Consider the following 21,933-nt stretch of genomic DNA (forward strand, 5'->3'; position numbering starts at 1 on the left):
TTAGCGCCTAAAGAGAGTAGTGGAACGCCTCTTTTAGCGCTCCACCAACCTCTTAGGGCGAAGCCACTGAATTCCCGGCAACGGGGCGCTACTTTGGGGCGGGCGCTAACTTCGGGCGGGCGCTAAAGCTAGCGCCCCAAAACTGCCTATACTGAAAATCTAGCCCCAAGAGTTTCCTGGTGAAATGCCATCACCCGATGTCCCACTAGGTCCTGGTGGGCAGGGAGCCAGATCCCGTAATGATACGGTAGATTCTCGGCCGTCGGAATATCGTATGTTTGCATAGGTGGGGTTGGCATCGGTTAGTTCGACCTCGTCTACAAGAGGGTCATTTTTAGACGTCCGAACGTATCTTCAGAGTAATACAGGTCCAGGAGTAGTTAGCCATGACGGGAGTGATGTCCCATGAGATGAGCGACGCTGGAATCCAAAGAACCGCTCATGAGGTGTAGTATTTGTGGCTGTAGAAAGCAGGGACCGTATAGAGTGCAATGCATCCGGAAGCACTGTTTCCCATTGCTGGTCTGGTAGGCCCCGAGATCTTAAAGCGAGACGTACGGAATTCCAGATGATACCGTTATACCTCTCTACCTGCCCATTTCCGATGGGATGGTATGGTGTTGTTTTGCTTGTAGCAATTCCCCGTTCTGAGAGGTAGTCCTTGAGTTCCCTCGACATAAAGGATGGACCCCGATCTGAGTGAATATAAGCCGGCATGCCACAGAGAGAAAATACCTGCTCAAGGCAGGAGATTACTGTGGACGCCAGCATATTGGAGCAGGGGAAGGCAAACGGAAAACGTGAATATTCGTCGATCATGGCGAGCAAATATGTGTTCCGAGTTGAAGAGGGCACTGGGCCCTTAAAATCGATGCTAAGTCGTTGCATCGGTTGGGTTGCATGTATGAGTATACCATCTGAGGGGCGGAAGAACTGAGGTTTTAATTCCGCACAAAGCCGGCATTCTGAGCATATTTTCTTTACATCTCCAGTGGAAAAAGGGAGATTCCGTGATCGTACGAAATGTAGCATGCGCGTAACGCCAGGATGGCACAAACCATTGTGGACATCCATGAGGGTGGAGGATGACATAGTGGAGCAGAATGCCCGTGTGAGGGTGTCCGGGGCCACATTCTCCTTGCCAGGCCGATAGAGAATGGTATAACCAAAAGAGGCCAGTTCCATCCTCCAAAGTTGTATTTTATTATTCTTAATTTTGGTTCGTTTTCGATTATCGAGCATGAAGGCGACTGATCGTTGGTCCGTGATCAATGTAAAGTGCTGGCGAGCTAGAAAATGGTTCCACTTCCGTACTGCCTCTATGATGGCTGTGGCTTCTTTCTCAACCGGAGGATAATGTAGCTCGGCACCTTGTAAGGTCCTGGACATAAATGCTACAGGACCACCTTCCTGATTCAGAGTAGCCGAGATCGCCACCTCCGAGGCATCACATTCAACCATGAAAGGGAGATTCTCATCAATGGAGTGAAGAGCCGCTTTCTCCAACTGTTTTTTGAGAAGGTTAAAGGCTGCAACAGCCGCTGTTCCCAGTGGAAATGATCTAGCATGCAGCAAGGGTTGGATTTTGTCCGAAAAATGAGGAATCCATTTAGCGTAGTATGCAAACAGACCGAGAGCCCGACGTTAAAGAAGCCGGATTCTTAGGTGACGGGAGCTCTTGGAGCGGGCGAAGTCTTTCTGGGTCTGGCTGAATGATACCATTGCCTACGCAGTAGCCAAGGATGTTGATGGTCGGTTGCGACTCAACAGATTTGGATTCATTCAGGGTCAAATTACGGCGATGGAGGGCATCCCGAAATTGTTGGAGGTTGGAGTCGTGTTCCTGTTGATCGTGACCTGCAATGGTAATGTTATCAAGATAGGGAAAAGTGTCCCTTAGGTTTTCCTGCTTAACCAGGCCATCCATTGCCCGTTGAAAGACAGCCACTCCATTAGTAACCCCGAATGGGAGGCGACGAAATTGGTACAGCCGTCCATTAGCCTCAAAGGCTGTGTACTGCTTATCTGAGACCTTCAAGGGTAACTGATGATAGGCACTTTTTAAATCGTAAGTTGAGAACACTTTGTATTCGGCCAGTTTATTAACCATATCATCAATGCGTGGCAATGGGTAGGCGTCCAAGTCGGTATATTGATTGATGGTTTGCGAATAATCGATGCATAGTCGCTGTTTGTGAGGTTTTAGAGGGTTCTTGACAATGACGACTTGAGCCCGCCAGGGCGACGAACATGGTTCAATGATATCCTCTGCTAGAAGTCGAGAGATTTCAGCCGCAATAAAAGATTGGTCTTCCTGATTAAAGCGCCGCGATTTCGTTATTATCGGTTGGCATTGAGGCGGAATACTGGCAAATAATGAGGGTTCATCAAGTGAAGCTGCTGATAATGCACAAAATGGTAATTTAGACGGTATATTAGAAATAGTAAGTCCGGGTTTGGATCCACCAAACTCAATGGTGAGTTTCTTATGCTGTTTTTGGAAGTCCAGTCCTAAGAGGAGATCACTACATAAGTCCTTGAGCACCGAAAGTCGGGTGGAGGGATACATACGACCATGAAGTGTCATATCAACAACACAAAAGCCGGAGATTCTGGTATTAAGTGATGACTGGGCCATCGCAATTGCCTGGTCCGATGGGAAGACATGTAGTTTCAATTTCGCAACAATCTGTTCCTTAATGAAACTATCAGTACTTCCTGAGTCAATTAAGGCATCTAAGGTATGCCCTTTAATTGAAATTTTTGTGGCAGCATGAGACAGGTTCTGTGGGCAAGCAGCTGTAATTGGTGTCGTTGCACAGAGAGTGGCTAAAACTCTCGGTGTGCTTCTTCGGGAGAGAGCTCGAGAGGAAGCTTGATAGGTCCTAGCTGGAGCATCTTGATAGGCCCTAATTGGGGCAGTTCGGTAGGCCTTAGCTGGATTGGCCCTCGTAGAGGCCCTTGATAGGCAAACTTTAGCAAAGTGTCCTTTTTTCCCGCAATAACTGCAGATTGCATTGCGAGCAGTGCAGGTTTTCCTAGGGTGAAAAGCATCTCCACAAAAGAAGCATTCCTTCCTAGATTGCCAAGAGGCTGCTAAAGTGGGGTCGTCCTCCTCTTCTTCATCAGAATTATCAGAATTAGATTCCCCCATGATAGGGTTCACCTGAGACCGCTTGAATTGTCTGGTTGCAGCTACAGCAGCAGATCGAGATCTGGGCAGCTGATAGAGGTCTGCATTTCTCTTTGCCAAATCCAGTGAACAAGCTAGGTCAAAAGCTTTTTGTAGCTCAAGTGTTTTACTTTCTAGTAGACGCTGGCGTATAAATGGAGAGGCAATCCCGCAGATGAAAGCATCACGAATCATTTCTTGGCGGTACAGCTCAGCTGAGGCTGCCTGAAAGTTACAATCTACGCTGAGCCTGTGAAGTTCTTGCAGGAATTCGTCAATTGATTCCCCTGGCCCTTGTCGGGCTGTGGCCAGTAGATGTCTAGCATAGACCTCATTTGGGGTCTTGGCATACAGTTTCTTAAGTGCCCGAATCACCTCATCGTAATTATCCCATTCATCAACATATTCGAACACTTTTGGGGTCACATAATTGATAAGTATCTTCAATCTAGCAGGAGCATCCGCTTCACATTCATCCAGAAAATTCTCAAAAGTACGGTACCAATGCTTCCATACCCTGCCAGCTGCTGGTGCATTCGGGTCCAAGTCCAGACGAATAGGTCTAAGGATTTTCTCCATGATGGGTGGTTCCCTGGATCCTTAATTCCGAGTTTGTCCGAAGGTCTAGTATTCGTGAGTGTAAATACTAAGTTACTTAAATTGATGTAAGAAAAAGGAGGCTTACCATCAAGTAACTTTAAAGTAAGCTTTAAGTAACTTATAAACACACTATATACAAGAGAGGTCTTTACCATGCCTCTGGTAGAAGCCTCTTACAATACTGAACAGACCAGTATTTATACCAGTCCAACAGGAAGTGACACATGACAGGAAGTGAGGTATGTACATAGTTCATAGTTCACAGTTCACAGGAAGTGATGACATAACTTCCCGGAAGTTATTATTTTTATCACATGTAGGTCAACTGTCTTTGCTGCCGAGCCGACCACAGTTCGGCAGTCTTGGCCATCGCGAACGTCAGCAGTTTATGGTCGACAAACACAGTGAAGCGGCGCCCTTCGAGGAGGAATCAGAAGTGTCGGATGGCCAAAAACAAAGCTAACAGCTCTCTGTCAAAGGTACTGTACCGGCGTTCGTGCCACCGCAGCTGGCGGCTAAAAAATGCCAGTGGTTGCCACACGCCGTCGACCCATTGCTCCTGGGCGGCCCCAACGGCATAGTCCGACACGTCCGTCGTGAGGGCGATAGTAGCTCCCGGCAGGGGATGTGCCAACATTGTTGCGTTCGCGAGCGCGGTCTTCGTATCCCCGAAGGCGCGATCCATTTCTTGCGACCAACCCACAGGCTCCCTTCCCGTCTTGCCCCTGAGGGCCTCGTAGAGCGGCCGCATGACTTGTGCGCCCCTGGGGATGAACCGATGGTAGAAGTTAACCATCCCCAGGAACTCCTGTAAGGCCTTCACGGATTGCGGCTTCGGGAACACCGTGATCGCCTCCACCTTAGCTCGAAGCGGCGTTGCTCCCTCGGAAGTTATGCGGTGTCCTAAAAAGTCGAGTTGCGACAGACCGAAACAGCATTTGGCCGGGTTTACAATGAGGCCGTGCTGCTGAAGACGACGAAAAAGAACACAGAGATGCTCGAGGTGTTCCTCCATTGTGGTGCTGGCAATCAGAATGTCATCCAAGTAGAGGAACAAAAAATCGAGATCCCGCAGAACCGAATCCATAAGGCACTGGAACGCCTGCGCCGCGTTTCTAAGCCCAAAGGGCATGCGGAGAAACTCAAACAGTCCAAAAGGGGTGATGATGGCCGTCTTTTGGACATCCTGGGAATGCACCGGTACCTGATGGTACCCACGGACGAGGTCGACCTTAGAGAAGATCGACTTCCCTGCCAAATGCGCGGAGAAGTCTTGTATGTGTGGGATGGGGTAACAGTCGGGCGTCGTTATATAATTGAGGCGACATTAGTCGCCACAGGGCCGCCATCCCCTGCCCGGCTTGGGGACGATGTGGAGCGGCGAAGACCAGGGACTACTGGACCGGCGAATAATCCCCATCCTCTCCATCGCAGCGAACTCCGCCTTCGCCGCCACGAGCTTGCTGGGCTCTAAAAGTCATGCCCTGGCGTAGACGGGAGAGCCAGTCGTCGAAATATAGTGCTCCACCCAATGCTTGACGGTCGAAGCTGAAAAGGTGGGCTTGGTCAGTTCGGGGAAATCCCCGAGAAGGCAGGAGAAGTCGTCGGAAGGTGGCTGAGCGCAAGAGACCGAGTGTGGCGCGGCCGTGCTGCACGCACATGAAATACCGTCGAGCGTGGCGGCGTGAACGAGGCGACGATTCTTCACATCCACCAACAGGCCGTTGGCGCCGAAAAAATCGGCACCCAAGAGAGCCTGCGAAATTTGAGCGGTGACGAAATCCCAGCTAAAACATTGGCCACCGAAACAGACTTGTACCCGCCGGTTCCTGAAAGTGCGAATCGCACCCCCGTTGGCAGCTTGGAGGGGGGAACCCCGTCTGCCGGACTGAAGGTCGAGGACCGAGGTGGGAAGTATGCTGCACTGTGCCCCCGTGTCGCACAAAAAATGACGGCCCGAGATGGAGTCGGTTAAATACAGAAGATTCCCGGAATCGCCGATCGCCATCGTGGCCACAGGGCACGCCCCAGTTCCGGTACTCTTGACTCGCGGCGGTCTGTTTGACGGTTTGGGCGCGAAACTGCAAGGCGGGCGGCAGCAGCGGGCTTTCAGGCCAAAACGAGCGTGGTAATAACAGTAACCGGTCGTCGGAGGTGTCGAGGCGCGGCCCTTCGGGGCTGGGCATTGTGCAATGGCGCAGCATTGCTGTCGGACCGCCTCTTCGGCGAGCGCGATGCAATCCCTGGCGTCTGACCTGGCGAGGGCTGCTTGGACCTGTTCGGGAAGCTGACTAAGAAACAGCTCGCGAAACAGGAAACATTGGGGTTCGGACCCCAGGAGCGTTAGCATGTGGCTCATTAGATCAGAGGGTTTGGAGTCGCCTAACCCGGGTAGTGTAAGTAGACGGCAAGCGCGCTCCGCCTTTGTAAGGCCAAATACCTGCAGCAGCCGTGTCGTGATGGCGACATACTTGTCAGCGGTCGGGGGGTTCTCCAGAAGGCTGATGATCCTCGACACCGTCGAGCTGTCGAGGGCGGAGACCACGTACAAATATCGGATCTGGTCCTGCACAATGTTGCGGAGCTCAAATTGTGCCTCAGCCTGCACAAACCAGGAGGCCGCCTGTTGTTCCCAGAATTGGGGGAGCTTCAAAGCCACTGCGTTGGCTTCCATCACTGGCCTGCGTTCCATGTCCACCGCGAAAAACGTTCGCAAGGTTTCGGGGTCACCAATGTAGGTGTCTTCACACTACTACGAAAATACTGCGGTTGAAACTGAAAGTTAAACAAACGTGGTTTAATGTACGGACACAGTAATAAACAAAAGAACGCAGGAGAAACTCCAAACAGGTCTATACACAAACTGGATCCACGAGGACTGAACTGAAACGCCCGACCCCCACGTCATCACGTATCCCGCCGTTGGGAATGTCACATGACCCGCATGATGACGTCATCGCGTCAGATCGCGATTTTATCGATCCTGCGTTGTTTAAACAGCGCACACACTTAAAGGTAACAACTATGATTAAAGACAATTATAAACGTTACTGCAAGAGTCTCTTGATGGCTTTGCCACACCCTCGTGTCTTCATCGCACTTTGTGCACAAGAGCACTGGAACACGGTCATATGACAGACACATAGGGTGAACCAACCAGGAGAACTTTCTTCATTTTATTTGGATACTTTGCTGAAAGGAGTGGCCAGCTGCAGATTTCCAATATCGTAAAATAGATATACCCAGTCTGTGAATATCCAAGTTAGATATACCCACTCTGTGAAAATCCCAAATCAGATATACTGACCCTGTGAATATCCAAATTAGATACAGACACTCAGTGAATATCCAAATTAGATATACCCACCCTGTGAATGTCCAAATTAGATATACCAACTCTGTGAAAATCCCAAATTAGATATACCAACCCTGTGAATATCCAAATTAGACAAACCCACCTTGTGAATATCCAAATTAGATATACCCACCCTGTGAACACCCAAATTAGATATACCCATCCTGTGAATATATGAAATTAGATATACCCACCCTGTGAATATCCCAAATTAGATATACCCAGCCTGTGAATATCCCAAATTGGATAGACCCACCCTGTGAATAACCCAAATTAGATATACCCAAACTGTGAATATCCAACTTAGATATACTCACCCTGTGAATATACCAAATTAGATATACCCACCCTGTGATTATCCAAATTAGATATACCAACCCTGTGAATATACCAAATTAGATATACCAACCCTGTGAATACCCAAATTAGATATACCCACCCTGTGAATATCCAAATTAGATATACCCACCCTGTGATTATCCAAATTAGATATACCCAACCTGTGATTATCCAAATTAGATATAAACACCCTGTGAATATCCCAAATAGATATACCCACCCTGTGAATATCCAAATTAGATATACCTACCCTGTGAATATACCAAATTGGAGAGACCCACCCTGTGAATATCCCAAATTAGATACACCCACCCTGTGAATATCCAAATTAGATATACCCACCCTGTGAATATACCAAATTAGACATATCCACCCTGTGAATATCCCAAATTAGATATACCCAACCTGTGAATACACCAAATTAGATATACCCTCCCTGTAAATAACCCAAATTAGATATACCCACACTGTGAATATCCAAATTAGATATACCCACCCTGTGAATAACCCAAATTAGATATACCCACCCTGTGAATATCCAAATTAGACATACCCACTCTGTGAAAATCCCAAATTAGATATACTGACCCTGTGAATATCCAAATTAGATATAGACACTCTGTGAATATCCAAATTAGATATACCCACCGTATGAATATCCAAATTAGATATACCCACCTTGTGAATATCCAAATTAGATATACCCACCCTGTGAATACCCAAATTAGATATACCCACCCTGTGAATATTTGAAATTAGATATACCCACACTGTGAATATCCAAATTAGATATACTCACCCTGTGAATATACCAAATTAGATATACCCACCCTGTGATTATCCAAATTAGATATACCCACCCTGTGAATATACCAAATTAGATATACCCACCCTGTGAATATCCAAATTAGATATACCCACCCTGTGATTATCCAAATTAGATATACCCAACCTGTGATTATCCAAATTAGATATAACCACCCTGTGAATATCCCAAATAGATATACCCACCCTGTGAATATCCAAATTAGATATACCTACCCTGTGAATATACCAAATTGGATAGACCCACCCTGTGAATATCCCAAATTAGATATACCCACCCTGTGAATATCCAAATTAGATATACCCACCCTATGAATATACCAAATTAGACATATCCACCCTGTGAATATCCCAAATAAGATATACCCAACCTGTGAATACACCAAATTAGATATAACCTCCCTGTAAATATCCCAAATTAGATACACCCACCCTGTGAATATCCAAATTAGATATACCCACCCTGTGAATATCCCAAATTGGATATACCCAACCTGTGAATATACCAAATTTGATATACCCACCCTGTGAATATCCAAATTAGATATACCCACGCTGTGAATATCCAATTTAAATACACCCACCCTGTGAATTTCCCAAATTAGATATACCCACCCTGTCAATATCTCAAATTAGATATACCCACCCTGTGAATATCACAAATTAGATATACCCACCCTGTGACTATCCAAATTAGATATACCCACCCTGTGAATATACCAAATTACATATACCCACCCTGTGATTATCCAAATTAGATATAACCACCCTGTGAATAACCCAAATAGATATACCCACCCTGTGAATATCCAAATTACATAAACCTACCCTGTGAATATACCAAATTGTATAGACCCACCCTGTGAATATCCCAAATTAGATATACCCACCCTGTGAATATCCAAATTAGATATACCCACCCTGTGAATATACCAAATTAGACATATCCACCCTGTGAATATCCCAAATTAGATATACCCAACCTGTGAATATCCCAAATTAGATATACCCTCCCTGTAAATATCCCAAATTAGATATACCCATCCTGTGAATAACCAAATTAGATATACTCACCCTGTGAATATCCCAAATTAGATATACCCACCCTGTGAATATACCAAATTAGATATACCCAACCTGTGAATATCCAAATTAGATATACCCACGCTGTGAATATCCAAATTAAATACACCCACCCTGTGAATTTCCCAAATTAGATATACCCACCCTGTAAATATACCAAATTAGATATACCCACCCTGTGACTATCCAAATTAGATACACCCACCCTGTGAATGTCCCAAATTAGATAAACGCACCATGTGAATATTTGAAATTAGACATGCCCACCCTGTGAATATCCAAATTAGATATACCCAGCTTGTGAATATCCCAAATTAGATTAACCCACCTTGCGAATATCCAAATTAGATATACCCACCCTGTGAATATCCAAATTAGATATACCCACCCTGTGAATATCACAAATTAGATAGACACACCCTGTGAATATCACAAATTAGATATACCCACCCTGTGAATATCCAAAACAGATATACCCACCCTGTGAATATCCCAAATTAGATATAGCCACACTGTGAATATGCCAAATTAGATATACCCACCCTGTGAATACCCCAAATTAGATATACCACCCTGTGAATATCCCAAATTAGATATACCCACCCTGTGAATATCCCAAATTGGATAGACCCACCCTGTGGATATCCCAAATTAGATATACCAACCCTGTGAATATCCAAATTAGATATACCCACCCTGTGACTATCCAAATTAGATACACCCACCCTGTGAATATCCCAAATTAGATATAGCCACCATGTGAATATTTGAAATTAGATATACCCACCCTGTGAATATCCAAATTAGATATACCCACCTTGTGAATATCCCAAATTAGATTAACCCACCTTGTGAATATCCAAATTAGATATACCCACCCTGTGAATATCCAAATTAGATATACCCACCCTGTGAATACCCCATATTAGATATACCCACCCTGTGAATATCGAAATTAGATATATCCCCCCTGTGAATATACCAAATTACATATACCCACCCTGTGATTATCCAAATTAGATATACCCACCCTGTGAATATCCCAAATTAGATATACCCACCCCGTGAATATCCCAAATTGGATAGACCCACCCAGTGGATATCCCAAATTAGATATACCAACCCTGTGAATATCCAAATTAGATATACCCACCCTGTGAATATCCAAATTAGATATACCCACCCTGTGAATATCCCAAATTAGACATACCCACCCTGGGAATATACCAAATTAGACATATCCACCCTGTGAATATCCAAATTAGATATAGCCACCATGTGAATATTTGAAATTAGATATACCCACCCTGTGAATATCCAAATTAGATATACCCACCTTGTGAATATCCCAAATTAGATATACCCACCCTGTGAATATCCAAATTAGATATACCCACCCTGTGAATATCCAAATTAGATATACCCACCCTGTGAATACCCAAATTAGATATACCCACCCTGTGAATATCACAAATTAGATATACCCACCCTGTGACTATCCAAATTAGATATACCCACCCTGTGAATACCCCATATTAGATATACCCACCCTGTGAATATCCCAAATTGGATAGACCCACCCTGTGGATATCCCAAATTAGATATACCAACCCTGTGAATATCCAAATTAGATATACCCACCCTGTGACTATCCAAATTAGATACACCCACCCTGTGAATATCCCAAATTAGATATACCCACCATGTGAATATTTGAAATTAGATATACCCACCCAGTGAATATCCAAATTAGATATACCCACCTTGTGAATATCCCAAATTAGATTAACCCACCTTGTGAATATCCAAATTAGATATACCCACCCTGTGAATATCCAAATTAGATATACCCACCCTGTGAATACCCCATATTAGATATACCCACCCTGTGAATATCGAAATTAGATATATCCCCCCTGTGAATATACCAAATTACATATACCCACCCTGTGATTATCCAAATTAGATATACCCACACTGTGAATATCCCAAATTAGATATACCCACCCCGTGAATATCCCAAATTGGATAGACCCACCCAGTGGATATCCCAAATTAGATATACCAACCCTGTGAATATCCAAATTAGATATACCCACCCTGTGAATATCCAAATTAGATATACCCACCCTGTGAATATCCCAAATTAGACATACCCACCCTGGGAATATACCAAATTAGACATATCCACCCTGTGAATATCCAAATTAGATATAGCCACCATGTGAATATTTGAAATTAGATATACCCACCCTGTGAATATCCAAATTAGATATACCCACCTTGTGAATATCCCAAATTAGATATACCCACCCTGTGAATATCCAAATTAGATATACCCACCCTGTGAATATCCAAATTAGATATACCCACCCTGTGAATACCCAAATTAGATATACCCACCCTGTGAATATCACAAATTAGATATACCCACCCTGTGACTATCCAAATTAGATATACCCACCCTGTGAATACCCCATATTAGATATACCCACCCTATGAATATCCAAATTAGATATACCCACCCTGTGAATATACCAAATTACATATACCCACCCTGTGATTATCCAAATTAGATATAACCACCCTGTGAATAACCCAAATAGATATACCAACCCTGTGAATATCCAAATTAGATATACCTACCCTGTGAATATACCAAATTGTATAGACCCACCCTGTGAATATCCCAAATTAGATATACCCACCCTGTGAATGTCCAAATTAGATATACCCACCCTGTGAATATACCAAATTAGACATATCCACCCTGTGAATATCCCAAATTAGATATACCCAACCTGTGAATACCCCAAATTAGATATACCCTCCCTGTAAATATCCCAAATTAGATATACCCATCCTGTGAATATCCAAATTAGATATACCCACCCTGTGAATATCCCAAATTAGATATACCCACCCTGTGAATATACCAAATTGGATATACCCAACCTGTGAATATCCAAATTAGATATACCCACGCTGTGAAAATCCAAATTAAATACACCCACCCTGTGAATTTCCCAAATTAGATATACCCACCCTGTAAATATACCAAATTAGATATAACCACCCTGTGAATATCCCAAATTAGATATACCCACCCTGTCAATATCTCAAATTAGGTATACCCACCCTGTGAATATCCAAATTAGATATACCCACCCTGTGAATATACCAAATTAGATATATCCACCCTGTGAATATCTCAAATTAGATATACCCACCCTGTGAATATACCAAATTAGATATACCGACCCTGTGAATATCCAAATTAGATATACCCACCCTGTGAATATCCCAAATTAGATATGCCCACCCTGTGAATATCCCAAATTAGATACACCCACCCTGTGATTATGCAAATTAGATACACCCACTCTGTGAATATCCAAATTAGATATACCCATCCTGTGAATATCCCAAATTAGAAACAGCCACCCTGTGAATATCCCAAATTAGATACACCCACCCTGTGAATATCCCAAATTAGATATACCCACCCTGTGAATATCCCAAATTAGATATACCCACCCTGTGAATACCCCAAATTTGATATACCCACCCTGTGAATATCCCAAATTAGATATACCCACCCTGTGAATATCCAAAACATATATACCCACCCTGTGAATATCCCAAATTAGATATACCCACACTGTGAATATACCAAATTAGATATACCCGCCCTGTGAATATCCCAAATTAGATATACCCACCCTGTGAATATCCAAAATTGAATAGACCCACCCTTTGAATATCCCAAATTAGATATACCCAGCCTGTGAATATCCAAATTAGATATACCGACCCTGTGAATATCCAAATTAGATATACCCACCCTGTGAATATCCCAAATTAGATACACCCACCCTGTGAATATCCCAAATTAGATATACCCACCCTGTGAATATCCCAAATTAGATATACCCACCCTGTGAATATCCTAATTAGAAATACCCACCCTGTGAATACCCAAATTAGATATACGCACCCTGTGAATATCCAAATTAGATATACCCACGCTGTGAATACCCCATATTAGATATACCCACCCTGTGAATATCCAATTTAGATATACCCACCCTCTGAATATACCAAATTACATACACCCACCCTGTGATTACCCAAATTAAATATACCCACCCTGTGAATATCCCAAATTAGGTATACCCACCCTGTGAATATCCCAAATTGGATAGACCCACCCTGTGGATATCCCAAATTAGATATACCAACCCTGTGAATATCCAAATTAGATATACCCACCCTGTGAATATCCAAATTAGATATACCCACCCTGTGAATATCCCAAATTAGACATACCCACCCTGTGGATATCCCAAATTAGATATACCAACCCTGTGAATATCCAAATTAGATATACCCACCCTGTGAATATCCAAATTATATATACCCACCCTGTGAATATCCCAAATTAGATATACCCATCTTGTGAATATCGCAAATTAGATATACCCACCCTGTGAATATCCAAATTAGACATACCCACCCTGTGAATATCCAAATTAGGTATACCCACCCTGTGAATACCCAAATTAGATATACCCACCCTGTGAATATCACAAATTAGATATACCCACCATGTGAATATCCAAATTAGATATACCCACCCTGTGAATACCCCATATTAGATATACCCACCCTGTGAATATCCAAATTAGACATACCCACCCTGTGAATATCCCAAATTAGACATACCCACCCTGTGGACATACCAAATTAGACATATCCACCCTGTGAATATCCAAATTAGATATACCCACTCTGTGAATATCCCAAATTAGATATACCCACCCTGTGAATACCCCAAATTAGATATACCCACCCTGTAAATATCATAAATTTGAAGTACCCACCCTGTGAATATCCAAATTAGATGTACCCACCCTGTCAATATCCCAAATTAGATATACCCACCCTGTGAATATCCAAATTTGATATACCTACCCTGTGAATATAGCAAATTAGATATATCCACCCTGTGAATATCCAAATTAGATATACCCACCCTGTGAATATCCGAATTAGATATACCCCCCTGTGAATATCCCAAATTAGATATACCCCCCTGTGAATATCCCAAATTAGATATACCCACCCTGTGAATATACCAAGTTAGATATACCCACCCTGTGAATATACAAATTATATACACCCACCCTGTGAATATCCAAATGAGATATACCCACCTTGTGAATATCCAAATTAGATATACCCACCCTGTGAATATCCCAAATTAGATATACCCACCCTGTGAATATCCAAATGAGATATACCCACCTTGTGAATATCCAAATTAGATATACCCCCCTGTGAATATCCCAAATTAGATATACCCACCCTGTGAATATACCAAGTTAGATATACCCACCCGGTGAATATCCAAATTATATACACCCACCCTGTGAATATCCAAATGAGATATACCCACCTTGTGAATATCCAAATTAGATATACCCACCCTGTGAATATCTCAAATTAGATATACCCACCCTGTGAATATCTCATATTAGATATACCCACCCTGTGAATATCCCAAATTTGATGTACCCACCCTGTGAATGTCCAAATTAGATATACCCACACTGTGAATTTTCAAATTAGATATACCGATCCTGTGAATATCCAAATTAGATATACCCACCCTGTGAATATACAAATTAGATATACTCACCCTGTGAAAACCCAAAATTAGATATACCCACCCTCTGAATATCCAAATAAGATAAACCCACCCTGTGAATATCGAAATTAAATATACCCACCCTGTCAATATCCCAAATTAGATATACCCACCCTGTGAATATCCAAAATAGATATACCCACCCTGTGAATATCCCAAATTAGATAGACCCACCCTTTGAATATCCCAAATTAGATATACCCACCCTGTGAAAATCCAAATTACATATACCCACCCTGTGAATATCCAAATTAGATATACCCACCCTATGAATATCCAAATTAGATATACCCGCCCTGTGAATATCCAAATTAGATATACCCACCCTGTGAATATCCCAAATTGAATAGACCCACCCTGTGAATATCCCAAATTAGGTATACCCACCCTGTGAATATCCAAATTAGATATATCAACCCTGTAAATATCCCAAATTAGATATACCCAACCTGTAATACCCTAAGTTAGATATACCCTCCCTTTAAATATCCCAAATTAGATATACCCACCCTGTGAATATCCAAATTAGATATACCCTCACTGTGAATATCCCAAATTAGATATACCCACCCTGTGAATATACCAAATTAGATATACCCACCCTGTGAATATCCCAAATTAGATATACCCAACCTGTCAATATCCCAAATTAGCTATACCCACCCTGTGAATATCCAAATTAGATATACCTACCCTGTGAATATAGCAAATTAGATATATCCACCCTGTGAATATCCAAATTAGATATACCCACCCTGTGAATATCCGAATTACATATACCCACCCTGTGAATATCCCAAATTAGATGTACCCACCCTGTGAATATCCCAAATTAGATACACCCACAGTGTGAATATCCCAAATTAGATATACCCACCCTGTGAATATCCAAATTAGATATACCCACTCTGTGAATATCCCAAATTAGATATACCCACCCTGTGAATATCCAAATTAGATATACCCGCCCTGTGAATACCCCAAATTAGATATACCCACCCTGTAAATATCATAAATTTGAAATACCCACCCTGTGAATATCCAAATTAGATATACCCACCCTGTGAATATCCCAAATTAGATGTACCCACCCTGTCAATATCCCAAATTAGCTATACCCACCCTGTGAATATCCAAATTTGATATACCTACCCTGTGAATATAGCAAATTAGATATATCCACCCTGTGAATATCCAAATTAGATATACCCACCCTGTGAATATCCGAATTAGATATACCCCCCTGTGAATATCCCAAATTAGATATACCCCCCTGTGAATATCCCAAATTAGATATACCCACCCTGTGAATATACCAAGTTAGATATACCCACCCTGTGAATATACAAATTAGATAAACCTCCCTGTGAATATCCAAATTGGATATACCACCCTGTGAATATCCCAAATAATATATACCCAACATGAGAATATCCAAATTAGATATACCCACCCTGTGAATATCCAAATTATATACACCCACCCTGTGAATATCCAAATGAGATATAACCACCTTGTGAATATCCAAATTAGATATACCCACCCTGTGAATATCTCAAATTAGATATACCCACCCTGTGAATATCTCATATTAGATATACCCACCCTGTGAATATCCCAAATTTTATATACCCACCCTGTGAATGTCCAAATTAGATATACCCACACTGTGAATTTTCAAATTAGATATACCGATCCTGTGACTATCCAAATTAGATATACCCACCCTGTGAATATACAAATTAGATATACTCACCCTGTGAAAACCCAAAATTAGATATACCCACCCTCTGAATATCCAAATAAGATAAACCCACCCTGTGAATATCGAAATTAAATATACCCACCCTGTCAATATCCCAAATTAGATATACCCACCCTGTGAATATCCAAAATAGATATACCCACCCTGTGAATATCCAAAATAGATATACCCACTCTGTGAATATCCAAATCAGATATACCGACCCTGTGAATATCCCAAATTAGATACACCCACAGTGTGAATATCCCAAATTAGATATACCCACCCTGTGAATATCCAAATTAGATATACCCACCCTGTGAATATCCCAAATTAGATATATGCACCCTGTGAATATCCAAATTAGATATACCCACCCTGTGAATATCCCAAATTAGATATACCCACCCTATGAATATCCAAATTAGATACACCCACCCTGTGATTATCCAAATTAGATAAACCCACCCTATGAATATCCAAATTAGATACACCCACCCTATGAATATCCAAATTGGATAGACCCACCCTGTGAATATCCCAAATTAGATATACCAACCCTGTGAATATCCAAAGCAGATATACCCACCCTGTGAATATCCAAATTAGATATATCCACCCTGTGAATATCCCAAATTATACATACCCACCCTGTGAACATACCAAATTAGACATATCCACCCTGTGAATATCCAAATTAGAAATACCCACCCTGTGAATATCCCAAATTAGATATACCCACCCTGTGAATACCGAAAATTAGATATACCCACCCTGTAAATATCATAAATTTGATATACCCACCCTGTGAATATCCCAAATTAGATAAACCCACCCTGTGAATATCCCAAATTAGATACACCCACACTGTGAATATCCAAATTAGATATACCCACCATGTGAATATCCCAAATTAGATACACCCACCCTCTGAATATCCCAAATTAGTTACACCCACCCTGTGAATACTTCAAATTAGATACACCCACCCTGCGAATATCCCAAATTAGATAGACCCACCCTGTGAATATCCAAATTAGATATACCCACCCTGTGAATATACCATATTAGATATATGCACCCTGTGAGATATCCAAATCAGATATACCCACCCTGTGAATGTCCCAAATTAGATAGACCCACCCTGTGAATATCCAAATTAGATATACCCACCCTGTGAATATCCAAATTAGATATACCCACCCTGTGAATATCCAAATCAAAAATACGGACCCTGTGAATATGCCAAATTAGATACACCCACCCTGTGAATATACCAAATTAGATATACCCACCCTGTGGATACCCCAAATTAGATAAACCAAGCCTGTGAATATCCAAATTATAAATACTCACCCTGTGAATATACAAATTAGATACAACCTCCCTGTGAATATCCAAATTAGATATGCGCACCCTGTGAATATCCAAATTAGATACACCAACCCTGAGAATATCCCAAATTATATTTACCCAACATGTGAATATCCAAATTAGATACACCCACCCTGTGAATATCCAAATTAGATAAACCCACCCTGTGAATATCCAAATTTGATATACCCACCCTGTGAATATCCAAATTAGACACACCCACCCTGTGAATATCCAAATGAGATACACCCACCTTGTGAATGTCCCAATTAGATACACCCACCCTGTGAATATCTCAAATTAGATATACCCACCCTGTGAATATCGCAAATTAGATATAACCACCCTGTGAATATCCCAAATTTGATATACCCACCCTGTGAAAATCCAAATTAGATATACCCACACTGTGAATTTCCAAATTAGATATACCCACCCTGTGACTATCCAAATTAGATATACCCACCCTGCGAATATACAAATTAGATATGCCCACCCTGTAAATGTCATAAATTTGATATACCCTCCCTGTGAATATCCAAATTAGATATACCCACCCTCTGAATATCCCAAATTAGATATACCCACCCTGTCAATATTCCAAATTAGCTATACCCACCCTGTGAATATCCAAATTAGATATACCTACCCTGTGAATATAGCAAATTAGATAGACCCACCCTGTGGATATCCCAAATTAGATATACCCACCCTGTGAATATCCAAATCAGATATACCGACCCTGTGAATATGCCAAATTAGATATACCCACCCTGTGAATATACCAAATTAGATATACCCACCCTGTGAATACCCCAAATTAGATATACCGAGCCTGTGAATATCCAAATTATAAATACCCACCCTGTGAATATCCAAATTAGATACACCAACCCTGAGAATATCCCAAATTATATTTACCCAACATGTGAATATCCAAATTAGATACACCCACCCTGTGAATAGCCAAAATTAGATATAATCACCCTCTGAATATCCAAATTAGATAAACCCACCCTGTGAATATCCAAATTCAATATACCCACCCTGTCAATATCCCAAATTAGTTATACCCACCCTGTGAATTTCCCAATTAGATATACCCACCCTGTGAATATCCCAAATTGGATAGACCCACCCTTTGAATATCCCAAATTAGATATACCCACCCTGTGAATATCCAAATTAGATATACCCACCCTGTGAATATCCAAATTAGATATACCCACCCTAAGAATATCCAAATTAGATATACCCACCCTGTGAATATCCCAAATTACATATACCCAACCTGTCAATATCCCAAATTAGCTGTACCTACCCTGAGAATATCCAAATTAGATATACCTACCCTGTGAATATAGCAAATTAGATATATCCACCCTGTGAATATCCAAATTAGATATACCCACCCTGTGAATATCCGAATTAGATATACCCACCCTGTGAATATCCCAAATTAGATATACCCACCCTGTGAATATACCAAATTAGATATACCCACCCTGTGAAGATCTAAATTAGATATACCCACCCTGTGAATATCCCAAATTAGATAAACCCACCCTGTGAATATCCCAAATTAGATACACCCGCCCTGTGAATATCCAAATTAGTTACACCCACATTGTGAATATCCAAATTAGATATACCCACCCTGTGAATATCTGAAATTAGATACACCCACCCTGTGAATATCCCAAATTAGATACACCCACCCTGTGAATATCCCAAATTAGATATACCCACCCTGTGAATATCCAAATTAGATATAACCACCCTGTGAATATCCCAAATTAGATATACCCACCCTGTGAATATCCAAATTAGATATAACCACCCTGTGAATATCCCAAATTAGATATATGCGCCCTGTGAATATCCAAATTAGATATACCCACCCTGTGAATATCCCAAATTAGATATACCCACCCTATGAATATCCAAATTAGATATACCCACCCTGTGATTATCCAAATTAGATATACCCACCCTATGAATATCCCAAATTAGATTTAACCACCCTCTGAATATCCCAAATTAGATATACCAACCCTGTGAATATCCAAATTAGGTATACCCACCCTGTGAATATCCAAATTAGATATATCCACCCTGTGAATATCCCAAATTAGACATACCCACCCTGTGAACATACCAAATTAGACATATCCACCCTGTGAATATCCAAATTAGAAATACCCACCCTATGAATATCCCAAATTAGATATACCCACCCTTTGAATACCCCAAATTACATATACCCACCCTGTAAATATCATAAATTTGATATACCCTCCCTGTGAATATCCCAAATTAGATATACCCACCCTGTCAATATTCCAAATTAGCTATACCCACCCTGTTAATATCCAAATTAGATATACCTACCCTGTGAATATAGCAAATTAGATATATCCACCCTGTGAATATCCAAATTAGATATCCCCACCCTGTGAATGTCTGAATTAGATATACCCACCCTGTGAATATCCCAAATTAGATAGACCCACCGTGTGAATATCCAAATTAGATAGACCCACCCTGTGAATATCCCAAATTAGATATACCCACCCTGTGAATATCCAAATCAGATATACCGACCCTGTGAATATGCCAAATTAGATATACCCACCCTGTGAATATACCAAATTAGATATACCCACCCTGTGAATACCCCAAATTAGATATACCGAGCCTGTGAATATCCAAATTATAAATACCCACCCTGTGAATATCCAAATTAGATACACCAACCCTGAGAATATCCCAAATTATATTTACCCAACAGGTGAATATCCAAATTAGATACACCCACCCTGTGAATAGCCAAAATTAGATATAATCACCCTTTGAATATCCAAATTAGATAAACCCACCCTGTGAATATCCAAATTAAATATACCCACCCTGTCAATATCCCAAATTAGATATACCCACCCTGTGAATTTCCCAATTAGATAAACCCACCCTGTGAATATCCCAAATTGGATAGACCCACCCTGTGAATATCCAAATTAGATATACCCACCCTAAGAATATCCAAATTAGATAAAACCACCCTGTGAATATCCTAAATTAGATATACCCAACCTGTCAATATCCGAAATTAGCTATACCCACCCTGTGAATATCCAAATTAGATATACCTACCCTGTGAATATAGCAAATTAGATATATCCACCCTGTGAATATCCAAATTAGATATACCAACCCTGAGAATATCCCAAATTATATTTACCCAACAGGTGAATATCCAAATTAGATACACCCACCCTGTGAATAGCCAAAATTAGATATAATCACCCTTTGAATATCCAAATTAGATAAACCCACCCTGTGAATATCCAAATTAAATATACCCACCCTGTCAATATCCCAAATTAGATATACCCACCCTGTGAATTTCGCAATTAGATAAACCCACCCTGTGAATATCCCAAATTGGATAGACCCACCCTGTGAATATCCAAATTAGATATACCCACCCTAAGAATATCCAAATTAGATATAACCACCCTGTGAATATCCTAAATTAGATATACCCAACCTGTCAATATCCGAAATTAGCTATACCCACCCTGTGAATATCCAAATTAGATATACCTACCCTGTGAATATAGCAAATTAGATATATCCACCCTGTGAATATCCAAATTAGATATACCCACCCTGTGAATATCCGAATTAGATATACCCACCCTGTGAATATCCCAAATTAGATATACCCA

This window comes from Somniosus microcephalus, chromosome 18 (assembly GCF_052327205.1).
Source record: "Somniosus microcephalus isolate GS21.2 chromosome 18, FLI_Smic_1.0, whole genome shotgun sequence".
Lineage (NCBI taxonomy): Eukaryota > Metazoa > Chordata > Chondrichthyes > Squaliformes > Somniosidae > Somniosus > Somniosus microcephalus.